General features: G+C 24.3%; 1 long non-coding RNA gene across 1 annotated transcript; it reads left to right on the top strand.

Annotated features, from left to right (window-relative positions):
* Window positions 1-1018: 1018 nt before the first annotated feature.
* On the top strand, window positions 1019-3557 carry LOC145844583 (uncharacterized). Its single transcript, XR_014370293.1, has 3 exons — window positions 1019-1126; window positions 1665-1758; window positions 3264-3557. It is a non-coding gene; the product is annotated as an uncharacterized LOC145844583 (long non-coding RNA).
* The last annotated feature ends 3474 nt before the right edge of the window (window positions 3558-7031 follow it).

Genomic DNA, 7031 nt, shown 5'->3' with positions numbered 1-7031 from the left:
GACTCGGATTCGGATTCGTTAGATCACTAGTCGTAAGTCAATAAAGTACTTGCGCAGAAAAACAGATATTTAGATTTCATTTTGGGCTCTGCTTGTTTAGATCTCTAGGATTTAATGTCTTAATACATTTTAATCATAGGTTTAGAACTAACAATTTCTAAGAATTTTAACTGTTGTAACTTAAAAATATTTGCTTAGTGATTATATATATGTTATTTTGATTGCTTTTTGTAATGTTATAAAAAAATAAAAAGCGAAGACAATTTTAAGTTCTTGTATTTGAAACCCTTAAGAGTTTTAAGCATTATATAAAGAATTCATAACAAATGCCTTGAAAAAACTTTTTATGGTCAAGCAAACGAAGTCTATTTCCTTATTTCTATGAACTGCTTTATGTATTGAAACTTTCACCAGATAAGTTTTAAAGATTTTCTGTTTTTCCGTAAAAGCTTTAACAAACATCGTATGTCTTAAAAGAACTTTAACATCTAAAAATTACTTTCTCTTTGTAAATTTTAGGTTTTTTGCAAAAACGAAAAGCAAAACACTGTGAAGCATTTTAGTTATTTTGTTTTAGTATTTCAGAGTTTTATTAATTTTTACACAAAGCAACGTTTAAACTCTAAAACTGAACTTAAAAATTTAAAACTCAAAGAAAATATTTTTAAACTATCAAACTATTTCATAAAAACCTTAATAATTTAATCAAAAACTTCCTTTACACTTTATTTTTTGATGTTTTATATGTAAAACTTTAAAAAAAGGAAAGTATACAAGTTTATAGTTTTACAATGAATGCTGTTTGTATATAAAACCTATGACAGTGTAAAAAACCACATAAAAAATATTTACATGACATTTTTTGAGTTGAATATAGTTAAAAATCTAATACAAAGTTGGTAAGCTTTTTATATTATTTACTATGTTATTAGCGTTTTGATATTTGCCCTGTGGGAAATTTTTACGCTGACAACTTTTACGTAACTAAGTTAACATGAGTTCTAGAAGCTCAGCTTTAAGAACACATTTTAAAGTAATCGGAATATCATTTGTTCGTAAATTAAAGTTAGAATGAAACTGATAATTTTAGTTTTTGTCTGGATAGCTTTAACTTTTTACGTTGATGGTCAGTCTTTGATAAGTATTAATTGATTTTTTTAAAGTTTTACTGTGTTTAAAATTCAGAAGTTTGCTAATAAAGTAGAAAAAATAAAACTACATGTTATTAAAAGTTTTGCTAAAAATTAAAAAAAAAAGAAGACTAAATCTTCAATTTTACGATAATTATTATTTGTTTTTTAAATAGTAAACTTCTGGTAAATGTCATGTTGTTTAAAGTTAGTCATAACCAAAAAGTATGTGTTTGCTTTGTTATAAAGTTAAAACTTTAAAAGCACTAAATAATATTGGTCATAACAAAGGCTAATAAGTACTAATATTAATTAAAACTTTCATTTAAAACTTTTAAAATGTGTTTTAACTATGTTCATTTTTGCAGTACCTACTTTCTTACTTTTATGAAACCTATCTAAAATGCTTTTTTTAATGACTGCTTATATTTTCTTTTAGTTTTAAGGGTGTAAAAAATATTTATATTTATTAAAGTAAAACTTACACTTTAAACTTAATACATTTTACTTGTTTATAAAAAAATCTTTTTTCAGGTATGAGTTTACGTTTTGGACCACAACTTAACAAGCAACTTGGACAATTCACTGGACCACAACCTAACGGTTTAAAGTATGATCAATACACAAGGTTTTTAGCTTATTTCTTATGAACGTTATAATTTTAGTATATAGTTTTAGAAAATAGTTTTTTATTAGTTAAACAGTGTTTTAGACTTGTAAAAAAAGTTTAAATATAAAGGTTTTAATATTTTGTTTTTTTCTAACTAAGAAAACAAGGTTGAACCAACTAAACAAAAACTTAAAAAAAAAGGAATGTCGAAAACCAATTATTTTTGGAAGCCAATTGGAGTTCCTAAAAATAAAACTTTTATTACAAGAAATGTAACTAAAAGTAAAAACAAATTAAAGCAATTTCTGTTCAACTATTTTAATATCTAATAGCCCCTAAAGACTCCTAACACTGTTTAAACTCAATCATTAAATTAATAATGGTTTCTACAAAATGTTTCGAATTGAAAATAAAATTTTTAACTATAAATAGTATTTGACTAGTTCGGTTAATACTAAAACTTCATCCAAATCAAATAAAATTGTAGACAAGTTTTTTGTCCATATTTATAAAAAACTAAGTTTTAAATGGAAATAAACGTTTTTGTTTTTATATTCGTTTTAAAATAATAGATTTGCTTACTGATCTATTTTTACACTATTGTAAACTGTATCAAATGGTTTTTATCAAAAAAACAGCTGTTTTTAAGTATAACCATCTTACTGGTTAAATAACTAGTACATTTTAAAATAAGTTTTAATCCAAAGTTTTAGTTTCAAACCTTTAAAAAACATATTCTGCTATAATATCTAACATTTCTAAACATTATAGAAACTGTGATCAAACTTAAAATAAAAAAGAAAAGCAAAACATTAAACTTCCTTTTAGTATATTTTTGTTTTTAAATGATACTTTACAACAAAAACTCTTTTTGAGTATTTTTTACTTATAACATAACAAAAAGGATTCTGATTATATAACATTTTGTTGTACATTTTGAGAAATATTTGTTTGATGAGTATAGTCGTATTAGTTAGTAGACTTTTATTTTACAGTTTGCATACTTGTTGATTTCTTAAAATTTTTTATTTTAGTTTCTGTAATCAAAAAGAATTTTTATGAGTATGTTTTTCTTTATTTTTTTATAGTTTGAGTATTAAAAATACCTAATTACACCAGTTAAAGTTTAAAACTCTAGATTAAATGCTATATTTATTAATTATGATTAAGAGTTATGTAATCAAAAGTTCAAGAAAAAAGTTGTTTTTTTAGTTTAATCATATATTTAACAAAATGTAAGTTTCTATTTTTAATTAAGCAAACATTTTTTTTATTACAAATTAGTATATTTTAGTCAATCTAATACATAAGTTAGTAGAGTGATTTATATGTGCTGTGTAAAATTTTCTTTTTCTTTTAAAAACAATCATTAATTTCTTATTAATAAAAAAAAAACAACATTTAGCACAAGTAGGAACTAAGAATGAGCTAGTTAGTTTAAAGTTTAAACAAAATAATTTTGTCAAACCTTTTTAGACTTTTATCATTAATACGTGTTTATTTATAACTACTTTTTTTTTCAGGTATGTTACCAACTATCATTCAAACCTTAAAAAAAATGCCCCTTATCCAGCTCGGTTTAAAGGTGGAGTAACTAGAGAAAAACCTTTAAGTTATTTTTACAGAAGTAAGCCTAATTTTGGTTTAACTGGACAATATAAATTTCGATTTTAAAATCGAAACTAAAACATTTAACTTGCTTTGAAAAAAAATTCTTACACAAAAAATTTAAAAAACGCCTGAAGCTTAACTTAAACTTTTATTTTTTCAATTTTTAAACTAAAATTTGTGTTTGAATAACCATAAAATACTTTAAAACATGCTACATTTTTTAATAATTTAGAATTTTAACTAAAAGAGCTCAAGATAGCCAATAACTTTTTATTATTAATTAAGCATAAAAACATTTGTGTTTATAGTTTTTATAGATAAAAATAAACTGTTTTTTCATAAACCAAATTTTTTTTATACATTTACTCTTTACTTTTTAAATAATACATTGTAAGCTATTCGAAAACAACACCGTTGTATTATTTGATTTATTGTTTTTAGTTTTATAACAAAACATTAAAGCTGACTGTAATATTTTGTATATACTCGGTAATAAAATACGTTTTAAATAATATTTTGTGTAAGTTTGTCTATATATACTTTTTTGTTAAACATTATCAACTCGTAAACGCGAACAAAAATTTAAATATAGTAAGGTTGGTTATTTATTTTATTTTAACTACAGATAGTTTGCTGAAAACTATTTTGGTTGTTAACAATTTCTGTATAGATTTTTTAAGCTTTTAAGTATATTTCAAAGTATATTAGTGCATAATTTTACAACCTTTTTAACAACTGTTTTTAATTTTAAACTTTTGTGTTTTTTTTTTCAATACAGCTCTAATTTTATAGCTACTCAGTGATAGCGTGGTTTTTAGGTCAGTGCCCAGTGGGTAAGCAATTTTCTTTTAAAAAAATCCCCTAACTTAAGACTTTTGTAATTAGCTATATATCAGGGGTCGGCAAACTGCGGCCCGCGGACCAATTGCGGCCCGCGGACCAATTGCGGCCCGCGAAGGGTAAATCTGCGGCCCGCGAGCACGTTATTTTTTTGAATGGAATGCGGCCCGCAAGAGAAAATTTTGTGGCCCGCGAGCATGTAAATGTGGCCCGCTGAGCAAAAATATATTTCAAGTTGAATTTTTTTCGGTAATTCGATTTAATTTGATTAGTTTGGTTTTAAGTCTCTGTATAACATTTAAAAACAGTTAGAAGAAATTACTGCTTTAGTTAAGTAATTATCTGAAAAAAGAGTGTAAAGAGTGCTTGAATTTAATAAGTTAGTTATAAAATATCTGTTTATTAAATAAACTAAATGCAAATGTTTTCCATTTTGTACAAAAGTAATGAACAGTAATTAACTAAAGTGTCATTTCTTTATAGCTTAGATATTTTTTTTCAACATTTTTTAAACCAAAGTTTCTTTTATAGATTTTTTATTTGTAAATGTTATATTTCAGTGTAAAAGCATTTAAAATAACATAGTAATAAGAAATAAGGTTTGTTTAATTTTTGTTTTTACAAATTATTTAAAAGTTTTCTTTGCACTTAAATTAATTTATATGCACACCAACTTGAAAACATGTTCATATTTTAAACAACTTTTTATTTAATACTTTAGTTAATTTAAGTTTAGTTTATGCATAATTTTCTGACATTGTTGTTTCTACATGTAATATCTAAATTTGTACAGACACATTAAAAAAGTATATACCACATAAATTAATAAATTTTTCTTAGGTGTACATTTTCATTTTTCAAACATTGTTTATGTAAAACTAAGTTAACTTTTATGCCTTGCATATCAATACACACATTTGCTGTTTTTTGGAGCTACCTATTTAAAATAAACTAGGTTTAGAGATGGTAAATTTATCAAGTTTGTACATTGTTAATCCAAATAGTTCAAATTCAAGCAAATAAACAACTAAAAAATGACACACACTCAGACTATCACTATTTGAAGACTTCAAATCTCAGGCCAATTAAGTCTTTTTATAATTTTTTGGCTAGAATTGTTTTTTGTATACAAAAATATCAGGAATGTTTTTGTTGACTCAGGCTGGCTTTTTTGCTCGAAAGAGTGGCAAATTAAACTTATTATGTAAGTTTTGCTCAATCCACAGTGTTAGTTTGAGTTATAATATATGCTAAATTTTAAGTCTTCCAGCTGATATAATTCAAAATATTATTTATATTATTGTGTACATTTAAGTGTGATAAATCAGTGTTGCCAAAAAGTTGAATCCCGGAAAAGCTTTGAACTTGAAACTTTATGCTTAAAAATTCTGGAAAAAAACTTTTATTTGAGAATTTTTGAAAAAACCTGGAATTTCAAACAATTTTTACATGTAAAGTAATTAAATTTCTATTTGACACAAAAAATTTAGCAAATACACATTTCTTTATTAAAAAATATATTAAAGTAGCTTAACAGTGTTTTTTAATATTGATATATTTTTTAAGACACTTTTTAAACTTTAATTAAACTTTATACTTAAAATAAAAGAAGGAATTGTACTTCTAAAAACTTTGTATTGGTGCATTGCACCTTTACTTGTGAAATTTCACCGATTAAAGTGCTTCGTGTTGGAACTAAACCAAGAATTTCTACTAAAATGTCAAAGTTAGTAAAAACATCTCTAATAAAATTCTCAGATGAGCAATAGTTTTTCTATCAGTGCTCTCATGTTAACATATTGATTAAAGTCCTAATTTGATTTATGCGACTTTATAACCTTAATGCATTTCCTAAATATGACTTTTTGTTGTCATTGAAGAAATAAAAATAAGTTTTTCATTACAGCCAACATAAATTCTTTAAATAAGTTTTCAATTATAAACGGTATCTCATTTTAAATGATAAATTTTGCTACTTTATAACTTGCCTTAACAATTTTTTCTGATAATTCTGTAGTTACTGAAGATAATCATGTGCTTTGTTGGAACTGACTTTGGTGATTTGTTTTATTATCGTTTCTCGCAATTAGTCCTAACTAACGTTTTATTTTTATTTTTGTAGCTCGTCTTATATTTTACAATTAATATTTTTAAATGCAATAATGTTATTGCAGATAAAGAATTGCTATAATGCTAAATAAAAAATAAGTTTTTATATTTAGCTAATGACTCAATAAAGTTTTATATTTTTGTTAAAATTGTTTTAGAAACTTAATTGTCCATTCCAGCCGACTTTTACTTTTTTTGGCATGTAATTTATTTACTGTTAATAACTTTCGTTATTTCTTTATGCTGTTAGCTTTGTTTTAACTGGGTTGCTACACAAACAGGCTATTTTAAAAGCTGGAAAACTCAGGTGCGTGTGAAAATTTTATTTCAAACACTTTAAAGAAATCTTTTAATTCCCAGAATAGTTTTTATGACTGTAGTGTAGTTTACTAATTGTAGTTTTTTCTTGTTTTCTTACACTTTGTGTTCTTAGATACAAATGTTAATGATGTTACTTTTACTAGGTATTTAAGCGTGATTAAAAACTATTGGTTAGCTTTTTCAACTTTTAATAAACTTAGGCTGATTTGTAACAACTCAGACATTTTTTCTTTATAAGTGGCAACCATGTAAAAGACTAATCACTAATAAGATATTTCATTAAAGTATTCGAGAATTAATTATGTTAAAGAATTTGTTCTAGCTTTCTGGAATACAAACATGTATTAATTTTATTAAGTTAACTAATTACTAAATTTTTAAATGAATGTAAACTATTTAACACGAAAAAA

This window comes from Thalia democratica, chromosome 9, assembly GCF_965202585.1.
Source record: "Thalia democratica chromosome 9, ktThaDemo2.hap1.1, whole genome shotgun sequence".
Taxonomy (NCBI): Eukaryota; Metazoa; Chordata; class Thaliacea; order Salpida; family Salpidae; genus Thalia; species Thalia democratica.
Note: the sequence above shows the minus strand (reverse complement) of the source record. Positions and strands in the feature narration are given on the sequence as shown.